This window comes from Diceros bicornis, chromosome 1, assembly GCF_020826845.1.
Source record: "Diceros bicornis minor isolate mBicDic1 chromosome 1, mDicBic1.mat.cur, whole genome shotgun sequence".
Taxonomy (NCBI): Eukaryota; Metazoa; Chordata; class Mammalia; order Perissodactyla; family Rhinocerotidae; genus Diceros; species Diceros bicornis.
Window position 1 is genome coordinate 2,558,142 of NC_080740.1, and position 23,104 is coordinate 2,581,245.

At 42.4% G+C, this 23,104-nt stretch overlaps 1 long non-coding RNA gene across 2 annotated transcripts in view; it reads right to left on the reverse strand.

Annotated features, from left to right (window-relative positions):
• Nucleotides 1–4,172: 4,172 nt before the first annotated feature.
• The window catches only part of LOC131416870 (uncharacterized), a 56,819-nt gene continuing 37,887 nt past the window's right edge, over nucleotides 4,173–23,104 (reverse strand). Inside the window, exons 5-6 of one of the 2 annotated variants that reach the window (XR_009222647.1) lie at nucleotides 5,508–5,628; nucleotides 4,173–4,269 (exon numbers count right to left, since the gene is read on the reverse strand). This is a non-coding gene — a long non-coding RNA (uncharacterized LOC131416870). Of the gene's footprint in view, nucleotides 4,270–4,769; nucleotides 4,848–5,507; nucleotides 5,629–23,104 lie in introns of those variants that run through there. The other variant, XR_009222650.1, reaches the window with a different exon arrangement.

Below are 23,104 nucleotides of genomic sequence, written 5' to 3' on the forward strand. Positions count from 1 at the left end.
TCTGCATCCCTGGTCAGCACTGTGCCCAGCCCCTAGATAGTACTGGATAAACAGTGTCTGAACAACTTCCAGCTCTGAGATGTGAAGACCACCACTGCAGTGATCTAAACTCGGGTCATGGAAACCTCAGTGACATCAAAGGAAAATGGACTGCTTCCTCCTCTTCCACAGAAAGGTGGTTGATAAGAGCCCTTGACCTTCACCCGTAAAAAGGCTATAAGGCAGAGAGCCCACTGATTCTGCCTGAGTATTTGTGATCACCAATATTTCAGGGGGACAGCTGACATCTCAGGATCCCAGTTGTCTGGCTCAGATTCAACTTTATTCCAATCTGCAGTGACTAAAGTCGCAAGAAGATTCCTAGGGTCCCAGAAGGTGAGTGAGTGCTGATCCAATGAAAGCTGACACAACTAGCACTGACCTCTGGCCTGAACTCCAGGCCTCAGGCCAGGCAGGGACCGTTTCCCAAGTGCTATTCACTCACATACCCTCTCCAAGATTTGTCATATCCTCACATCACCTGTTCATATCCGTTACTTAATATCTGTCTTTACATCGTCTTTAAGTAAATCGCCCCTGGTTTTTGCTTACACTGGTCCTAAGAAATAACATCTGAGAAATTATGGCTTTACTTGCTGGTCACATTTTTTTCAAATGCACCTTAAATTAAACACATAACTTTAAAAATAAAAATATGTATGAACATGCTAGCCAGTATTTCCCCCAGGGGTAGGAAATTCCACCCAGGGTTACATTTCAAGCTATAACTTAGCCATTCTCCAGTTTTTTTCCACCAAGATATACACAGATGCCATTCACACGGCCAGCATACTCCCACGTGAGTATGAACTCCTGAGCAACTTCTAACAGAAACTCTGGAGCACTACATTTTTCCTCATTCGAGAAAGAATATCGAGCAAGTGAGTGAACATAATTATAAGGATAACCATGACATCACTTACTTGAGGATAATAGTACCTTCCTCACAGAGTGTTGAGAGGGTAAAACAAACATATGAAGCATTCAGCATGGTGCTTAGCACACAGTAGGTACTCAATAATGTTCCTATTTTATGTGAATTACTCATCAACTTTGGAGATGTTTCCTCAATAAAAAACATTTGGCACAACCTCATTACTGATGGTCACTCTCTGAGGACCCTGGCCACCACTCACACCAACAGGAGCTGCTCCAAGAAGACGGTGGTCAGCTTCCACAAAGGGCACTTTCTCCTGGTCTCCGGGAAATTATTTTCCTATTAATTCATGGGGCACCATGAGTCCATATTTATTTTCTGTTTACACTGTAGCTGAGAATATTGAGATCCTTATAGTATCTTTTCCTTCTAGAACTTGATCTTATCTCTCCACGTAGAAGGACTTGGGCTCTGACATGCCAGTGGTTTCTAAGGAAATCAACAATCACGTCATTAAGAAAAACATGAGTTTATGTTGGAGATTTAGAAGGAGTAAACACCTCTGTAATATAAGAATAGAGAAAGATAAACTCCCAAAATTGTTATTGTAAATGAAGACACAGTAGGACACAAGCCAAGGCTAAAATAGTCACTGTATTCCAGGAGAACATCCACTTACTCTTTCTTTAATTCATTTCTTCAATACAGATGTATTGAACCAACACTCTTTAAAAGGCGCTGTGCTAGGAGTAGTGGGGGAATACAGAAACATCCTTTTTTATCCAGTCACTTACAGCCCAGTAGAAAGACAACACATGTGAAATATGAAGCAAAACCAGGTAAACGTGCTACCATCTAGCTCCCACTATTTCATCATAAAGATCCCCGCAGAGCTCTGCGTTGCCCCTTCCTGCTCCTGCAGCCCTGGAATCGGTACTGCTCTAAAGTGCACAGGGCCACTTACACTTTGTCCTGGCACAAGGCATCTTCAGACATAAAGCTGACTCATCTCACATCTCATCTCTTCTCTTCCCGTGGACTGTGGCAGATGGAAGATCTAACACCTGAGGGCTGGGATGCACAGTGGACCCAGCATGGGGACGGAGCCACTAGCCCATGGAGGGACGAACAGTTACAGAAGGTCCAGGGCATCTGCATGCTAGAAAGTCAGTAGTAGCCTCAGCTCGTTCTTAAGCAACTCAAAAACCTCTGTATTGAGAGCTATTCCACAAAAACATGTTTACAGGTTTATAAACATTACTAAATAGAACTCTCTGAAGTCATATGACATCTTTTTTTCTCTAAATTTACCTCTGATATTGTTCTATTGGGTTTTAATTTAAAGGAGCATTTTGTGAAATACTTATGTCATAGGTGAGAAAGTAGAAAGTCAAACAGCCAAGGGGAAAAAAACTTTGAGCCCAAGAGAAAACATTTAAATATTTGAATATAATTATAACCATGCTCCTTCTGAGTGGGTGGGAGAGGATGGCATGAAATCAGGTGACTTCTAGAGACAATAACTATGTCTTTCAGAAGTAGCTCAGCATAGCAGACCGTGGGCTCTGAAGTTGGGCAGGACTAAGTTCAAATTCCAGTCCTATCACTACCAACCATATGATCTTAAGCAAATTCCTTCACCTCTCAATTTCGCCATTTGATCCCAGAGCTCATAAAACCTACTTCATAGAGCTGGTAGGAAGATTAAATGAGATTACATATATAAAGCACCTAGCACTCAGGCGTTCAGAAGTATTTGTTCCCCTAGTTCCCTGACTGCGAAAGATGGTGATGTGGGCCTGCCAGCTGCTCTGGGAGGGCCCTATCCATTCATTCAGAAACCAACAGATATAAGTATTGTGCTAGCACTAGGAACATAACGATGACTAAGGCCCTCAGGAATCCCTATTCCCTATCTTTTAAGGGATTTTAGACCCTGTCTTCCCTTAAGGCATCTCCTCAAACTGCAGAAAGCAAGCTTGACTGATAAAGAGGATGTGTATGCACAAGGACATGCAAGTTAAACACCAGTAGCGGATCCATAATTTGAGTTCAGGCTCCACACTCTGATTTCACCTTGAAGTTCACTGGCTTATTAGACGTGGGATGTGTAGTGGGGGAGGGGAGGCATAGGAAAGTCCCGCCCCAGAAAGCAGGTCGATTTTGGCTGCTTCCACAATCCTTTTCAGTTTTTGTTTAAATTGCCTTCAATTTAGATGGCAAGAGAATAGTACAAATAATGAGGTGACAGATGGGAGAAGAGCATTTGGGAAGGAATTAACGAATGTTTCCACTGATAGTGAGACATATAAGTCAGTGTTCCCCTAAGTGTATTCTTCATAACACTGGCTCCCCCAGAAATTCACTGAATCCAAACTCCAAGAAAGGAGCCTAAGAATCTGTATTTTTCATCATTTTCCCAGAAGAGTCTTATCCTCAGTCGTGTCTGGAAAACACTGGACTGAAAGACATTTCAGATTCCTTCGCTATTTACTGTTGGATATTTCCATCAGCATAAAAACCCCTGTACTTCAGGCTCTACAATGACCTTCTTACCATTTTCTGTTAGTGGGTACTTGTCCTGTCTGTGTGGCGCCCTCTGTGACCTGCAGGTGTTACTGCAGGCTTCCAATTCTCTGACAAAGCCTTGAGGCCCTCTTTTATGAGTAAAACTTATTACTAAATAATGGTTGTTTTTTATGGTAGCTGAGTTTTTTCAATTATTATTTCAAACAAAAAGAAAATAATATGAGTCCCAAAACATTTTTCCATATTTGCATTAGATCTCTCTTTTGAAAAATAATTAAATAAAACTTGATAGATACAGCTAAAGCCCCACTCCAATCCATCTCTGTCCCTTTCTCTCTCCCTCCCTGACCCCCAAGAGGAAACTACTCCTAGGCAGTTGGATCATTCGCATGTATTTTTTCGTATTCGTACCACATATCTCTAAATCTATAAACAATATATGCTATTGTTTTATGCTTCAATGTTTACATAAACGATATCATACAATACATATCACCTTGCAACTTGCTTTTTTCTCAACGATATTTAAGTTTTATACACAGAGACCCCAGTTCATCTGTTAAAATTGCTTCAGATTATTCCACCATATGAGAAACCATGGTTTATTCAGCCATTTCCCTACTTAAGGATGGATTGTTTCCCCTTTTCTCCTATACAAACATTGCTCCACCGCACTTGTCTCCTTACGCATATGTGCAAGAGGTTTTTTAGAGTACATATACCCACATGAACGCTATATTGTAGGAGACGCACATCTTCAAATTTACCAAGTGTGGCCAAAGTTGCTGTCCAAGGTGATCCTAGCAATTTACATACACTCCCATCTGCAATATACAAAATAATAATGATTACATTTCCTTACAGTCTTGCCAACACTTAGCCTTATGAGGGTAATTAATTTTTGTGAATCAGTGGGAGTGAAATAAATCTCTGTGGTTTTAATTTGCATTTCCCCGGCTGTTGCCGAGGTTGAGCACCTTCCTATACGCTGATCACGTTTTGGGGGCTTCTTATTCTGTGAATTGCCTGATCACATAATTTCCCCATTTATCCAACAAGTTGTCATTTTAAAAATTGATTAACAGGAGTTCTTTACGTATTCTGAATACTTATTCTAGATGAGTTACGTAGTTATCAAATATCTTCTCCCAGTCTGTGGCTTGTCATTGACTTTTGTTTATGGAGTCTTTTATCATATAGTTGCCTTAAGTCTAATACAGGCAAAAAGGTCAACCTTTTCCTTTATGATTTGTGTTTTTCATCTGATTGTAACCCTTTCTCTAATCTCAAGTTCCTAAAAAATATTCTTTTACTTGTACTGAAAGCAGCTGAGTTTTTAAATCCTACTTATTTATGGTCACAATTCTTGGGTTAGAGTGGTCCATAATATGCAGAGTTTGGGCTAGAAGAGAGGAGAGAATAATCACATTTCTCTTGACACATGCCCCACCAGCCCCTGGAAACGTACATTACATTGCACAGCCCACACTGGCTCTTAAGACCCCTCACTGTCCAAGCCTCTTTGAGTCCTGTTCCTAGACTCATGGTCGTTACAAAGAAGGTAAGACAGAAAAAGAACCAAGCAACTTCCATGAGACAGTACATACTAGGGTGCACATCACATATTCTTACAAGGATCAAGGACCCACAGAATTCCAGAAAGAGTCTAACAGCCACCACCAAGTCCATTAAGGCTGCAGGAGTGGGCACAAGCTTGATTCCAGCAGCATAATCAGTGGAGAGAAACCTAGTTCTGGACTTAGAGTGGCCATACTGCTGGGTATGCACCTCTGAAGCAAGCAGCACAATTTCTCCGAGTTAAGTCTCATCTGTAAACAGGTGGGCTACCCTGCTTACAGCAAAGTTTGTTAAAAAAAAATGGAAGGAGATAGTGTTAAAACTTCTATATTGTGGCCTCACTAGATTCTCAACACTGAAGATAACATGCCTTGAAGGCAAGACATTTCCTGAAGGCAAGACATTTCCTGAACCAGCTCTGTGGGAAGCACCATTCAGAGAACAACCGTGTTATTTCAGAGTCCTCAGTTACATCACAACTTACCTCATCTGTACACCAGGAAGCAGTGAGCACTCAGAAGGTGTTCCGTTGGCCGGAGACACTTGGTTACAACATTCTGTGGGTTCTAGACAGACCCACGCCTGCAGATGTCCTCAAAACCCTCCTGTGGGAAAACAATTCATTCTTATATGAGACAGAGGAGATGGGACCTCATCAGGGAACCTAACCAGGCCTACTACAGGGTACAGTATTATTCTTCTAATTCATAAACTCCCAATATTTTGGAAAGTAGGAAGTATTCTGCAGATGTCACTCATGTATTATGATTTCAGGACACAATAGAATGGAGAGATCAGGTCCTCAGATGCCAGCTTCCAGCATACTCCAGAGCAAGCTAGCCTCACTAATTCCATCATTCCTCTAAGAGATCTGCAGTGACACAGTCTTGCCCAAAGAGATTACAGAGAGACTGCACTACATCGGAGGCTGGTCCTAAAATAAAACTCAGCAACAAGAACATTGGAAACCGGCCTTGGTGTGAATGTCTTCAGTCTGAGCTGCTGAAAGATTTGTATTCTTTTACTGGGCCCTGGAGAGAGACTGGATTGAGGTATTTGGATTTTATTCAATTCAAGAACACTGGGTATTTTTTTCTTTGAATGTAGCCAAGGCAAGACTTTATTATATCCCTTAGAATGGGACACAATTTTATGTACTTAAATAAAGATACTTGGCAGCTCCTGGTTTCTAGTTTAGCTGTTTTGCAATGAACACAATTTTCTTATTATGCTTATCTGCCTCTAATTTTGTAATGTTTAGGATATTTGTCTTTCTGGTTTCTTTACGTGTAAACCAGCTTAAAAGGGCATCACAGGATGATTGAAGAAGAGATGTGGTTTTAAAACCTTATTAGGATTCTCTGAGCACAGGCTCCCTTCCTTAAGTCTTTTTATCCCAATTTAGAATCCTTCACCCTCTCCCTCTGGGTGAAGGTGCGTTTTTCTCTCTGACCTGTCTAGAACGAGGAGCTGTACGATGGCTGTCAGATCCTCTCCCTCATTGAGGAAAGGACTGATTCCTCTTTATGTGTACCGCAGCCTGAGGGACTCTACTTAATGTAAAGTGAGAAAAGCAACTTCCTGAGGGTGCTGAAAATCAGATTTTTCATCCTAAATTCTAACATCACATCTTCATTGCTCCAACTGTACTATTTTGGTTAATGAATTTTCATTTTTCTTCCCTAGAAATATAGAGCATGAGGCTTTGGCCAGAGCACTGGAGACAGAGGTAGAAGATCGGGGTTCTTCCTCTCACTTGTTGGTAACAGCCAGATTGACACTGTGAGGCGGGAAGTACTACTGGTCCTACCTACTCCCCTGGACTCGTGAAGATGAAGCAGACGCAATGGTCAAGCACAAGCAGCATGCAGAGCGCCGTTCACATAAGGGATGACAAGAGAAGCAGGATGTCTGAGAGGGAGGAGCAGGGGCCTGCAGCTGGATGACTGGGTTTGAATCCCAGCTCTTCTACTAACCAGCTGTGTGATCTGAGGCAAGTTGCATAACCACTCTGCATCTTAGTTTCCTTACCTGTGCAAAGAAGACACTGATAATGGTAGTACTTATATCCTAGGGTGGTTGTGAGAACTAACTGAGCTAGTACCTGGGAAGTACTTAGAACAGTGCCTAGACACATAGTGCTCAATAAAGGTTAGCACTATGTTACAGCCTTCCTTCTCCTTTGCCCCGAGTAGTAAATCTATCATCAGATCTTACCAATTCTCTGTAAGACAGTCCCTTCTTCCCACTCCTACTACCCCTGTTCAGACCTCTATTGTCCCACTCTTGGGCCACTGAACAATGACATTGCTGGGCTCTCTGATCTCATTTCTTCTTCTAATCCCTCCTGTACCCAGCACCAAATCAGTTCTCTCAAAACATCACTTTGAGCCAATCACTGACACGCTTCAAATTCTCGGTGACTCTCAAATACCTAGAGAATAATTTTTTTTTTTTTTGTGAGGAAGATCAGCCCTGAGCTAACATCTGTCGCCAATCCTCCTCTTTTTGCTGAGGAAGATTGGCCCTGGGCTAACATCCGTGCCCATCTTCCTCTACTTTACACGGGACGCCGCCACAGCATGGCTTGACAAGCGGTGCGTAGGTCCACACGCAGGATCCAGGCCTGAGAACCCCAGGCGGCCGAAGCGGAGGGTGAGAACGTAACTGCTATACCACAGGGCCGGCCCCTACCTAGAGAATAATTTTAACAGCTTATACTACAATTTAAGACGTGTTATCAACTAAGCCCACTATACCTTTCCATCTCTCTCAACACCCTCAGACATAACCCCTCTACTCCAGCAAAACAGTTTTCCCTGGTTCTTGAATATAGTTTGTGATTTCCTGCCTCCATGTTGTTCTCAGTCCTTTCCTCCTGTTTGGAACATCCTCCCTTCTCGGCCAGCTAGTGAGAGGCAGAGGGTCTAGTGGTTAAGAGCTCCAGCGTGGAGGTCAAACAGGCCTCCATTTACCGCCTGGCTCCACAGCTTCCCTGCCAGGTGACCCTGGGCAACGTCTATTCCCATTCTACACCCTTAGCAAGAGCACTCGCATTGCAGCTGGAGGAAAACCCAGTTTACAATGATAACCTATTGATTCCGGGAGGAGGGTTAATTACTTTTTAGTTAATTGATGTTTTACTATATATGTGAACCAGAACTCAAAGCAAAAGTAAAATTTTTCTACTCTCTGTTGTCCCAATACATGGTCTGTTTTCTGCTAAAAAAACATCAGACTCACCAGGAACTTCATCAGGAATTGACAACCTTCTACTTACTTTCAGAGCTAATTCCTTTTTTGTGTTCGTACTCTGCACAAAGCTAATCTAATTACTCTCTCTCAGGTCATCTGAGAACAATGACCCAGCTTTCAGATTAGCCAAAGCAGGACACAGGTGACCCTGCTCTGGGAGGGAGAGGGGTCTGTACTAGTGAGTGTAGGAGCATCAGCCTCAGGAATCCAGCAAAAAAAGGCAGAATGAAGTCAAAGAGAAATGAGCCAGGCCAGAGAACTGTCAACACATCAGGAAAGGAGAACATGGAAAACTCGTCCGTGTTACTCTCCTCAAACATGGACATGTGAGACAGGTAAGACTCCACAGCCACGTGGGTCCCAGCCTTTCCACCCTCTTCCCTTATCCCTCCTCAGTTCTCCCAGATCTCTCCTGGCCAAGCACAGAAAGAGCTTTTCAGCCAAGTTAGCCTCACCTGAAACGCTCAGAAGCAAGTTGACACCCAAGTCTGCATCTCTTCGTGTCTCTGGACACGGAGTCCGTGACCAGAGAACATGTGTCACCCTCAGGAGCCACTCTTCCTGTCGTCCTCCGTCCTCTCATCTGCTCGCTCTCGCTATCCTCCTCCTCCTAACTCCCCTCCTCTCTTCTCTCTTCCCTCGTAGCCCTTTCCCTTACAATCCCGTTCCAGTGTTGACAAAAAACTCCCCAATGCCTTCAAACATTTTGCTCTATCTTAGCTCAACCAGTGACTCTCAACACTGCTGCACGTTAAAAGAATTTAAAAACTGCCTGAGCCTTGCCCCTGCAGAAACTGATTCAGTTAGTCGGCGTCCAGCACTGGCACGCTTGGCTTGATCATGTTTTAATCCCCCTAGGTTGACTTCAGTATGCATCAAGCTTGAGAACTGCGACCTTAACTGAAACCTGGACTCTCCCCTGGTAAACATGCTTCCTTTGCCTCTTTCTGGAGGTCACCTGTTCTTCCACACCTGAATACCACCAGACAAGAAAGGGCAAGCAAGCTCAGACTCTTTCAGACCAAAGGTCTTCTATTCTCATGCAAAACCAAAAAGAGGACCTCTTTCCCTGAGGTACTGTATTTACATAGCCATGTCTCCACTACCCCCACCACCACCCTTATCTGCCTGAATAACCTCTATATCCGTCAAGATTCAACTAAAACATCACCTCCTCCTAGAAACCTGCCCTGGAAGCCTGAGTGATCTAGGAACCAACATGTCTTCTTGCTGTGCCCTGTGGATGCCCCGTCATAGCCTGTTCACAGTAATCGATTACTTCCGTGTCCATCTACCTCAATAAACAGTGAGTTCCTTGAGGGTAGGAATTGTATCTTCTTCGTCTCTATGTCCCCACCATGTAACTAATGCAGCACCTGGCACATGGTTGGCATTCAATAAATACTTGCAAGAGAGGGGAGAGAACACTAGCAGAAGAGAGAGAGAAGGGAATGTGAGAGTGAGAGGGGAGGAAAGAAAAATCTCTCCTCTACTGTCATCCTCTGGCCTTCCAAGGATAAAGTCAATTTTATTTAGTATATTTTTGGAACTATAATGTAGAGACACAGCACAGAAAGTAAAAATCCAAGACAACTCTCCCTTTTTAGGAAAAGTAAGCAAATTACAAGAAAGCCCATATATAGAAAGTATTTTTAAAATATATTTCTGGTCATCTACTAAGGACAGTATTTTCATCTCCAACTTCTATACCATTAGTGACCCAGATCTTCCCCGACAATCTCATTCTGCTCACGGTGGCTGTGGTGGGCAGAATAACGCCCCCTCAAAGGTGTTCATATCCCCAACTCCCAAACCTGTGAATATGTTACCTTACGCGGCAAAATGGAATTTGCAGAGGCGATAAAGTTAAGGATCTTGAGATGTGGAGATTACCCTGATTGTCCAGGTGGGCCCAATGTAATCACAAGGGTCCTCATAAGTGAAAGACAGAGGCAGGAGACGCAGGGTCAGAGTGATGCAGCATGAGAAAGACTTGACTGTCCCTTACTGGCTTTGAAGATGGAGGAAAAGCCAAGGAATGCAGGCGGCCTCTAGAAGCTGGAAAACGCAAGGAAACAATTCTCCTCTAGAGTCGCCAGAAAGAATACAGCCCTGCTGACTACTTGATTTTAGCCCAATGAAACCCATTCAGACTTCTGACCACCAGAATTGTAAGATAACAAATTTGTGTGGTTTTAAGGCTCTAAATTTGTGGTGATTTGTTACAGCAGCCATAGTAAGCTAATAGAGTGGCTGTATGTTGTTGGCTGTAAAAATGTTCCCAGAGTACACTCATACCTGTCAATGCATGTTTTCAGCTTTGAATTAATATCACCTCTGCCACCGTTATTGTAGAACAATCACTGAGAGTTTCCATGACGACCCTGAGTCATTACAAGATCCTCAACCATAAACAAAAGACTAAGCAGCTGTAGCCCCCGTACTACCCATACTCGATCATGGAAGACATACAACCTATGGCCCAGATAAATGTAGTGGGATCCAGCCCAAAACAAGAGCATGGAAAAATGCATGAGTGCTTCTTAACTTTGGACTCCAGCTACAGTGGAGCAGCTTGGGGACCCCAGACCTCTGGTCATCAGTACTTTTACTCTCCTGTGTCTCCAGGCTTTGTTCCAAGGCTAGGACCCTCACCCTAGGTGAGGGCAGAGGAGAGGAGAGAGGGCTTCACAGTGTCCATTCTCAGGGTACGGCAGATGCAAAACAATCAGACTTGCTGCATTGCCCAGACTGATAATTCAACACGCATCTCCTGAAGGTCGTTATGCTAAAAGGTGTCTATCCCTTGTTCCAGACTGTCTGGAGGAGGAGGAAGGGAGAAGGAAAAGATAAACCAGTGTATCAGTGGTGAACTCATACATATTTTAGAATGATTCATTAAATTGTAAAAGGGAATTCACCCTAAAGTAGCCAGAAATTTTACGGAATCAGTATTCCTCATTTTCTGAACTTTCTGATCAATGAGCATTTTAGTATATAGTTTATCATTTGGGCTTTAAAGCCTTTTTCCCTTAGCTCCTGTACTATAGTGCAGTGTTCCTGCTCCTCACACAGGCACAGAACCGACTGAGAGAGTCACAGGGATCAGAAAGCTGGGGATCAAAACGTCAGCGTTATTATGACAGGCCGTTTGGAGACTAGCGCTCTGGTGAGGGGTAACAACAGGCTTCCTAACACAGCCCCTCCCATTCAGCAGAATGACTACTCGTTTACCGCCAGCCAGCAGTGATCCAGCGCCAGGAGCACAGCGGCCCACAGTCAGACCCGACAGGAGCACAGAGGGGCTGAGGGGGGCGTGTCTGTTCCCCCCACCCCGCCCATCCCAGGAAGGATTGTCCCAGGGTGGGGTAGGGGAGGGGGAGGAGAGGCCAGGAGTGTTACCCTAGTGAAAGCTCTTCCAGGCATGTACGTGAGGACTAGGGAATGAACGTTCTCCACCTGACAGCTTCTTCTAAATGATAGCAAATAAAGCTATGCTATAATTAAGCTAACTAAGTAATTATATCCAGGGAAATCTGAAAGTAAAATTAGCAAGAGCTGACTAAAGATCCATCACCCCAAAGCATGTGTGGCAGCACAGCCTCCTCTCAGTGACCACACTGGTGTGAGGTGTATTTCCAGCAATGAACTGCAACATTTACAAATGATGCCCATTGTCTTCCAAAAATTAGAGCTTGTTCAAAGCTTTCCCTATAATAACATTATTCTTACTCACCTTATTTCAGATTTACTTTCTTGAGTGGGAGAAAAAGGAGAGGAATTTCAGATAGCATTCCAGAAATTACACATAGCCCCGTCTCCCTTATCTGTGAAGCAGCTCACAGTGAAAGAACTTTCATGGCAGCATTAATAGTTGGGGCAATTGTGAATTGCTTGTGAGTTGCAATTTTTATACTTGCCTCTATTTCTCTTTTATTTTATCCAGATGAATTTGATTAAGAAGGCAAATGGAGATTTTTTTTAAAGCATGAATATCAACATGATACATGAGCAAGAATGACCTCCCACACACTTTGGTTAATAATGACAGAACTACAGTAACAAGTAAAGAAAACAGACCATGTAATGAGATTTGTGAAATTTTCAAGAATGATATTAATATCATTATAAAAAGTTAACAAATTCACATAAAATTTAAACAAGAAAATAGGGGAGTTTTTGTTTTGTTCTCCAGTTGTACATATTTGCTCCTAAAGAGTTGGGGTCCAGAAAAAATTAGGATTCATTTTTAAAATAATGGTCATAATTTTTAAAAGAAGATTATCTATAAATATTTATTTTTATTATAATATGCAAATAATAATCATTTTGAGATTTTTAGTGGCTTATTTAATTGTTCATTTGCTTATAATATGAATTTATGAATACTTTTATAAACAGAGATTCCCCCCAAAAAGGCTTATGGCACTTTTTCCTTTCTTCCCTGCTACTAACCCCCCAATTTGATGAGGTTTGTCCAGTTCTGGAAATATTGTATACTATGCTTATAAACTGCTAAGAAACAAGGTAGGAAAAATGAGTACTCTTCTGCCATGAAGTCAACCTCAACCCTGCAACACTGTCTTCTCAGGAAAGCTTTCGGTGAGCCAAGAGCAGGATTTTCCCCTAACAACAAATCAATGCTGTTGCTAGGTGATTGTGACATAGGGAAAGCAATCGCCAATCAAAGAGGAGCCTGATTGTGACATGCCGACATAAAGAGGGGAGCTGCCCCCACTCTGAGGCCCTTCTCCTCTCCACGAGTAACTGTCAGGAGAACAACATCTACAATGGCCAGAGCCACCACCAAGAAGAACAGGTGCTCCAGAGGACGTCAAGGCCGAGTCTTCAGAAAGAAATCACACGCCACCACCTATTCTGGCCACAGAAATTATTCACGCTACGTCACCAGGGTCCTAAAGGAAGTGGTTCCCGGGAGGGGCATATCAGCTCGCACCTTGGACATCATGAACACCCTCATCAACAACATGTCTGAGCGCATTTCTACGGAAGCCTGCAACCTGATGTATTTCAGAAATCGTCGTACCCTCACCCCTGAAGATATCCAGAGGGCAGTGTACTTGCTGTTGCCTGGGAAACTAGCTAAGTATGCAGTGGCTTTTGGAAGTGAAGCTGTCCACAGATTTGTTCACTCCTAAACTCCATGTACCAGCTTAATTAAATCTTGGGGAAAGTAAATCAAGCTTACTACCCAAACGATCACTTCAATATTGAATTCACTCTTCTTTTTTATAACATGGCGGTATTTCCTTGTGTTTTCCCTATTTCTCATGTTTAGAGAAAAACTACTCTCTTGCTATTTTACCTGTTAACAATTCGAGTATTTAGGTTTTCCTGACACTTTGCTCCCACCCAGCACTCTTGTTTTTCCTATGAATGTGTAAATCTTATTATATAAATTCAATGCTTATTGTATCGTTAAGGTATTGTCAACTATGTACAGAATGATTTAATCCAGCTATTTTGACCCCCAGGTCATACTGACTTTGAATTTATGAAGACAAACATTTTAATCAGAAGTAATACCAGCACTGATAAATTGTCATCAAATAAGTATTTTCTAGAGCAAACTATATTCAACCTATTTAGTTCCTTAATGAAGTCTCTGTAGAGCATGTTAACCATTTCCTTTTTGTTCTAATTCTTATTTCCTGAATTTCAACAAGCTCAGTTCTTTTCCATGTAAATTTTATCTTTACATTTAATTTATCTTTACATTTAGATTTGGTTTCCTGGATTCACTGTTGTACATTTATACCATAACAACACACAGAACCTACCACTGGATTTCTAAACTTGAAGAACATCACGGATGTCACTGAGCCGCCCCGACCCGTCTCCCTGTCACTGTCCTGACTTTTATCTTACTCATTTTTCTGTTTTTCTTCGACCTTTTGCTCCTATGTATGTGTCTCTAGATGATAGGTTTCATTATGCTAATTTGGTAACACAGGGGTCATATGACTCGTGTTCTTCTGTGCCTGCCTTTTTCTCTGAACGTTGTTCTAAGATTTATACCTGTTGATGTGTAGAGCTCTCGTTCATTCTTTCCACTCCTAAGCTATGTAGCGTTCCATAATGTGAACATTGCCACATGCCACAGTTGATTTATCCATTCTCTGTTGATGGAGGTTTGGGTTGTTTTCAATTTTTTGCTATTATGAACAATGCTCCTATAATATGAGTTGTAACAGCAGTTAAGACTTATGTAGCATTTCCTGCGAGCCCAGCATTTTACATAAATTAACTTATTTAATCCTTACGACAACCCTGTGAGGATTAAATAATTATTCCCTCCCACAAATGAGGAAAATGAGCACAGAGAAATAAGTAACTTGTCTGAGGTCACACATCTGTGTAAGCGGCGGAGTTGGGATTTGACCGGGTTAGAGTCCACTGTGGACACGCTACACCCTGTGAACATTCTTGTACATAGATGTTCTGGTACAAACGCACAAGAATTCTCCAGGTAAGATACCTAACAGTGGAATTGCTGGGTTAGTGATATGCCCATATTCAACTGTACTGGATATTACCAGACCACCTTCCAAAGTATTTGTACCAATTTACATTTGCAGTAGATGAGAGTAATTTAGATTCTCTGGTTACAAGAAACATATCACTTAAGTTTCCTCAAGAAAAGGGGGTTTCTTGTATGAATATACTGGGATTGAAACTAAGACTATTCTAGGTCTCTCACTTAGGACCCATCATCAGTTTTTCCTGGGGTTGCTCACCTCTAAATCCTTCCTTCTCAGAGTTCCAGGAAATAGACCTGACAGGTCTATGGGATTCCACTTAGAGGAGTACCACGGTAAAATTTTACTACAATAAAAAATGGTTAAAAAAATTTTTAAGTGGGTATTTTTATACACATGCATTTACATAACCAGACTTGAAATCATCATATTTGAGTTAGGCCTAAACAGAGGTTGCTGGCTACCCTAAAGATTGGCTGATCGTGATTAGATGCCCACCTGCCACTCTGCTGTGGGCTGGCATCAGAAGGGCCTCAGAGGCTTACCAGGGGTCAGCAAATTACAGCCCTTGTGCCAAATTTGGAAGAAGCCCTTTTTCATCTGGCCCCACAAGCTAAGAAAGGTTTTTACATTTTTATAGAATATTTAAAAAGAAAAAAAAAACAAGAATATTCAACAAGGCTAATGTGACCCTGGTGGTCTAGTGGTTAAGCCTGGGTGCACTCACCACCACAGCCCTGGGTTCATTTCCCCAACAGGGAACCACATCACCTGTCTGTCGGTTGTCATACTGTGGTGGCTGTGTGCTACTGTGATGCTGAAAGCTATGCCGCCAGGATTTCCAATACCAGCAGGGTCACCCATGGGGGACAGGTTTCAGCAGAGCTTCCAGACTAAGTCAGACCAGGAAGAAAGGCTTGGCCATGAAAACCCTGTGAATAGCAGCAGGCATTGTCTGATAGAGCACTGGAGGGTGAGAAGATGGCACAAAAAGACCGGGCAGTGTTCTGCTCTGCTGCACACAGGGTCGCTAGGAGTCAGAACCCACTCGAGAGCACTCACAACAAAATGTGACCACAAAGCCTAAAATATTTACTACCTGGCTCTTCACAGAAAAAGTTTCCAACCTCTGGTCTACACAATGCTGCTCCTTTTGTAGGGTCTGCGATAAGGCAGGTTTTCTAAGGCTTTTCTTGGGACACCCGTAAAAAAGTTTCACAAATATGAGAAATTTATAGATGGCTTTTCAGATCATCAGAGTAAGGATAGTACACACAAATGGAAGTCAACAACCGAGGCGATGGACTAACCATTCACAAGGAAGGTTTACTATAAACTGAGGTGGTAAAGCTGGGTGAAAGGAACTAGAGAGTTCTTCACATGTTAGTCTCTCTATTTTTGTGTATGATTTGAAATATTTTAATAGAATTTCAAAATAAGGTCAAGATTCTTGGCAAAAACTTTCTGGAATTGGTTTCAAGTCTGATTATACAAATGCATGTATATAAATATACCCACATTTTAAAAAATTTTTAAACATTTTTTAGTGTGGTAAAGTATATATAACATAAGACTTACCATTTTAATCATTCTTAAGTGTACAGCTCAGTCACATAAAGTATATTCACACTGTTGTGCAACCATCACCACCATCCATGTCTAGAACTTTTTCATCTTCCCAAACTGAAACTCCATAAACATTAAATAATAACCCACAATTCCCCCCTCTCCCCAGCTCCCGGCAACTGCCATTCTGCTTTCTGTCTGCATGAATCTGACTGCTCCAGGTACTTCATATAAGTGGAATCCAACAGTATTTGTCCTTTTGTGACTGGCTATTTCACTTAGCATGATGTCCTCAAGCTCCATCCATGTTGTAACATAGTCAGAACTTCCTTTCTAAGGCTGAATAATATTCCATTGTATGTGTATATCACATTTTGTTTATCCATTTATCCATGGTCACGTGGGTTGCTTCCACCTTTTGGCTATTGACAATAATGCCACTATGAATATTGGTGTATAAATACATCTTCGAGTCCCTGCTTTCAATTCTTTTGGGTATATACCCAGAAGTGGGCTTGCTGGATCATATGGTAGTTCTATTTTGTGTGTGTGTGTGTGAGGAAGATTAGCCTTGAGCTAACCTCCGATGCCAATTCTCCTCTTTTTTTCCTGAGGAAGATTGGCCTTGAGCTAACATCCGTGCCCATCTTCCTGTATTTTATATGTGGGACGCCTGCCACAGCATGGCTTGATAAGCAGTGTGTAGGTCCACACCTGGGATCCGAACCTGCGAACCCTGGGCTGAGCACGCCAACTTAACCACTATGCCGCCGGGGTGGCCCCTAAAGTGGTTTTGATTTGCATTTCCCTGATTAGCAATGTTGAGCATCTTTTCATGTACTTATTGGCCATTTATATATTTTCTTTAGAGAAATGTCTGTTCAGGTCTTTTGCCCATTTTTTAGTCAGTTTGTTTATTTGTTGTTGAGTTGTAGGAGTTCTTTATATATTCTGAATATTAATCCCTTCTCAGACACACGATTTGCAAATATTTTTCTCCCATTCCACGGGTTGCCTCTTCACTCTGTTGATAGTGTCCTTCAATACACAAAAGTTATTAATTTTGATGAAATTCAATTTGTCCATTGCTTTTGTTGTCTGTGCCTTTGGTGTCATATGTCACTTTATATTTTTTATTGATCCTATATGAGAAAGTTATTTGCAACAACATTAATAATACACATTTTTTAACTTTGGAGTCAATTCATAAAGACAACATAGCTTCTAAAATTTAAAAATAGTTTCACTCTAGCTAACACATGAAGGGTCAAAATTTTCTCAGTGCATGATTTTGACATCAATAGGGCCATTTTACCAACTATTTTTTCAGTTTTGGACCCTAGTAACCTGAGACAGTTAAATGACAGTGAGACAAATAGTAGCACACACTAATAGTAATCTTCTAATATGCATTTACCCATTCTTCTCAGAAACAAGACCTCCAATTTTTAGATGGAGGCCATCCAGGACAAAGACTACATTTCCAACCTTTCCTTTGACTAGGTGTGTCCATGTGACCAAGTTCTGATGAATGGGAAGGTATATGCAACTTCCAGGAAGTGTCCTTAAATATCAGCAGAGTGCTCTTTTCCCTTTTCCTCTTTCCTACTGTCTGGACTGAGGAGGTGAAGGCTGGAGCCATCTTACACTAGGAGTTGCAACCTGTATATTAAGGATGAGAGAGCAGGAAAATGAAAGAGCTTTGGTCTCTGATGACTGAACTGCCATCCAGTCCAGGACTGCCTATGTCTACATGAGAGAGAAATAAATTTCTAACTTGTTAAGCCACTGTTATTTTGGGTTTCTATCATTTATAGTCAAATCTAATTCTAATATAGATATCCAGAAGATTATTGACTGCTAAACAATGCAGTTAGTCTCAAAATGATTGTACACTTATTAAATAAAAACATATTAACCTAGAAATGGAGGATGATGAATGTCTTGTGTATTTACCAGAAGATGTTTCTGTAAAATGAAATCTCATGCTACTCAGCAACCCTTTCTCAGAGACGTGTTACGCAGATGGCAAGAGGTTGTCTGTTATTAGTCCGTTGGACACATGATGTGATTCTGAAACGTTATTTAAAATACAAAAGTATGTGAGAGATTCAAAGAAGATAGGAAAGAGAATTTCTCACTGAGCCAACAACATGACCACTACGTGGGAATGTGGTAATCTGCAGGTAGTCGTACACCGTATCCTAAAAGATGTCTCACACCAACGAGAAAGAACAGTGCTGATTTTGTAATAGAAATCACCCAAACAGTAAAATTCTAGCAAACTAGATTATCTTTCTCTGAGTATGGAAATCTTGTTTTGGAAATGAATAATGTAATCTCGTATAAACACATGCTGTCACTTACTACAATCATTTAAAGACTTGCTGTGCACACTGCTAGCTTGTTCCTGTGTGAACTAAATGGGTCAGAAAGTACTGGAGAACAGGAAGGTGCCATTAAGTATAACATCTTCCGGGTAGTACTAATAGTTCCCTTATGCATGGACAGAAATGCCTTCTTTGTGACAGATGCTGGGAAAACAAAGACAAGGTACATCCCTTTAAAAGCTTTGAATCTATGGAACAACAAACTGAAAATACCATAAGCTACTGGGAACCACTGACAGACCTTGAGTCTGGGCTCCGAGCTAGGCATTACTCTAAGTATTCCATATATGTCAACTCAATATAAAGCCCAGACAACCACACGGGAGAGGTACTATTATCATTTTACAGTCAGGGAAACTGAGGCATAAAAAAGGCTGAGACACTTGCCAGTGGTCACACAGCTAGTAATAAAAGAAATGTGATTAAACCCACATACTCTGGCTCCAGAACCCAAAACTTAAAGCACAACTCGTGCTGCGTCTCACATGGAGAGTGGCATGCAGAAGATGCTGTGGAACATGGAGGGACATCCAAGCCAGAAAGGAAAAATGTCTTGCAGGAAATAACCCCTGACCTAGGGCTTGAAGGGCGAGTAGAAAATGCAACAAGGTAGGAGGAGGAATATCTGCAAAAGCATAGGACATTAAACACAGTATAAGTGTAAGATAATTGCAGGTCGAATGGCTGCCAACAAGCACAGGAGGGATGGTGGAAACAAGGTCCAAGAGGTAGGGGAGAATCTGTGGGCTGACATCACGTGAATTTGATCCCAGTGCCTATGCGGAGACCCATGGAGAGACTTTAAGCAGGAGAAAGATGTGATTTCGTTTGTATTTAGAAAGATTATTCCGCAGCAGCAATGAGGAGGATGAATTAAGACAGTTTGCATATTACTAGAGTGATCCAGGAAGGACTAGATGAGGGCCTGAGCCAAGTCGGCGGCAGTGGAAATAAGGAGGAGGAGACCGATGTGGAAGATACTTAGGAGACAGAATCCCCAGGAGATCTGTGCAACGTGTGCAGTGACAGAGAAATAGCCAAGGGGGGATTCTCAGGGCTCCAGCCCAGGAGCCTTAACGGAGAGAGCCAAGACATGAGGCTCGGCTTATTTAGCACTTCCACGTAAAGTACCTAGAGAGTAGGCAAGAGGCTTTTGTAAATGGTGCCATATGTGGGGTATCACAAGAGTGCTCAAAGTGCAGAGAGGATCCAGCAAAAAAATGATCTTGGGGCAGATGATCGGCACTCGTTTAAAGCTTAGCTGGAAAAGGACAGCTTGAATTTTTAATACTTGAGATCAGTTTTTATCACAACCTTGTGCTATGCCACACCTCATATGTTGACAGATTTCCTTAGCTCTGACAGCTGACTGTTTTGGAAGACATTTAACAGTACAGGGAGAAACCAGCGACTTTGTAAATATACCAGGGGAAAGTAGCAGCGTGTAAATATAAGTCAAGGTGGAAGGTGAGTCAGTCACACTCAAGATGAAGAGAGGCCTGAAAAATAAAACCACTGCTTGTCCTTGGTGTTCCTGGTGGAGGGTTACTCAGAGGCAAAGAGACCCTGTTTTCAGGAAGGACTTTGCGACGGTCTGGGCACAGGCTGTGCAGCTTCAGGGCCTGCAATGAAGTGGGACACGAGAGACAGAGAAAGGGCCGTTTTCCTCTCTGCCCTGGGACCAGAGTCCCAGCGTGGAGGCTGCAGATAGGCACCCTGCAAAGCTGGTGGGGAAGAGGGACAACAAAGCAGTGTCTTGCGATGGTTGTCCCCGAAGGGCTGGCCCATGGGCACATGTGAAGCCAGGCCCTCTTGGGAGAATCACAGAAATTTCTGTGCAGAACTTTGCCAGAAGGGTGAGTTATAGGAACTTTGAGTTGCTAAAGTTTTAACTGGAAAGAACTTAAGGTTTAACCCACCTTCATAAGTCCTTCCGACGGGCATCCCTTTTATTGGTCCTCACTTCCTCTTGTGGTTTCTCCAGCAGAGGAGGGAGAAAAATCACTTAACAGCAAATTAATCTCTGCAGAGTTACATGCTGATCCCCAATCAAGTCAGCCTTTAGAATATTATTGTTAAACAAAATGTCCTTTATCCCAGTCTGATATATTTGCATTTGGTTACTCCACAGTTAAAAGGCTTTCAAGAAAAAGAAACAGTACTACTTAGTGTGGTAGTCAGTCCCCAAGACGGCTCCCTAATGATTCTCTTCTCCTGGGATTCCTGCCTTTGTGCACTCCCCTCCCACGATATACTACGGCTGGTCTGTGTGACCAGTAGAACACAGTGAAGCCACAGTGTGTGACTTTCAGGGCTCTGTCATGAAAAACACCGCCACTTTCTCTTTGTTTTCTGTTGTTATACTCACTCTGGGGAAACCAGCCGCCCTGTCATGAGGACATCAAAGCAGTCCTATGGAGAGATCCAGGCGGTGAGGGACTCGGGTCTCCTGCCAACAGCCAGCATTAACTTACTAGCCGTACAAGTGAGCCACCCTGGAAGTGAATCTTCCAGACCCAGTCAAGCCTCCTGGAGACGGCAGCGCTGGCCTACATCTTAACTGCAAACTCACAAGAGACTCCAAGCCAGAACCACCCAGCTCAGCGGCTCCTGAAGTCCTGACCCTCAGAAATGTCATGAAATAATGAATTAGTATTACTGTCATAAGTTTGGGGATAATTTATACCCACATAAACAAGACAACTCACTAAAATAGTCCTCCCAAAACAAAGAGATTGTCCCCACAACAGGCTTTATCTCCCACTTTTAGTCAACTAAAGCAAATTCTGGCCCTTTCAAATTCAGTCACATTTTCATCCCCACTTAGAGACAATAATGTTCAGAAATACTAAGGTCTAAATCCAAAACATCCATTACAGTACCATATAGGTAGCTAGCTAGGCTGCAAAGTCTGCTAAATTAATTTTAAAAAACAGGCAAAAAATTAGTCTAGACAGTATCTATGGGTAAACAACATCATTACATTCAATTGTCTGACTGGAGAGAGAAGGCAAAAAAAAAATCTGACAGTAATTTGATTTTAGGAAAAGAGAACTATGATAAAATACTATTATTAAAGAAAAACTGAATGGTGTATTTTCCAAGGCAAAATGCCTACAGCAACATGAACACATTCAAAATATCTTACTGAAACCCCAAGGAAAATGCTGGCCTCTACAGAAGGTGAGGAGCTTGAATAAATCTCAGAGGACTGACTACAAAGTTATAAGTAAATCAAGATGTTTTACTTAGCACACAAAAATAACCAGAACCAGAGACAACTACACAAGTCTTGGAGGATCTCAAAGAGGGTTGTGAGTTGTCATGGTGCATAGCTTTGCATTGTGGTTCATGCTCCATAGATCTGTCTCTTGGCCTAAATTGTAAGCTCCTAGAAGGTAGGGACTCAGTACCTCGTTCAATCCACTGCCCATAGTTAGTGAGTTAGTCTGAGTTCCCTAGAAAAAAAGAAGTCTGAAGCAAGACTTTATTGGCAGGTGCAATCCCAGGGCAGCAAGAGTGAAGGAAAAGAAAACTGAGTCAGAGGAGGATGGGAAGAAAATGCAAGGTGACGCACTGCCCACACTGGCCACTATTCTGTAACAAGCAAGTGCCTGACTGGGGTTCCCACTGGGCCGTGCAGGACATGCCTGGACAGATTACATGGAAAAACCATGACTCAGAACAGTCTATTGTAGGGAAAAATGGAGAAGGAATTTATCTGCTAGCTCCATCCTGACTCCCATTTCCCACTGACCAAAGTTTGGTCTATGAGGAGTTTATTCCCTTAAACACCCAGGCTGTGGTCCCCTCAGCAACCACTAGGGAAACTATATCCTATGCCCTGAGGCATAGGACTTCCTACGAATCTGGAAATGGTAAGAGGGGCCAGAGATTCTGGGCATTAGTCTCAGGACCCACACCGAGTCCTTCACCACAGTGGCTATCACAAAGCCATAAAACCGGAGGCCTAGGGGTCAGGTGAGGCTGAGAGAAGGCATGCAGTGCAGCCAGTGTTGGTTGACATCTGTGGATAGAGCCTTGTAGTCTGAATAACAACCAGAATAGTAGGTGTCCAATGTAGCTACAAAGTCCAGTTTTATCCAACTTGATACATAAATATAGCTTACCTAGTCAGCTCTAGCCTTTTCTCCCAACACCAGCAAAGCACCACTGTCTCAGAGATGAAGGGTTTCTATCATCAGTGCTCTTTCAAGGCTGATCTTTTTAGGAACAACCATCAGGTTTTGGTCAAACTGGTCTTCTTAAGCCTCCCCAACGATTCAAGCTGGCCTCAAAATCCCCAACATGCAGTCTTCTCCTGGGTAGAAGCCCAGGTTAATTCAGTCGTTTCCATTTTATGCAAATTT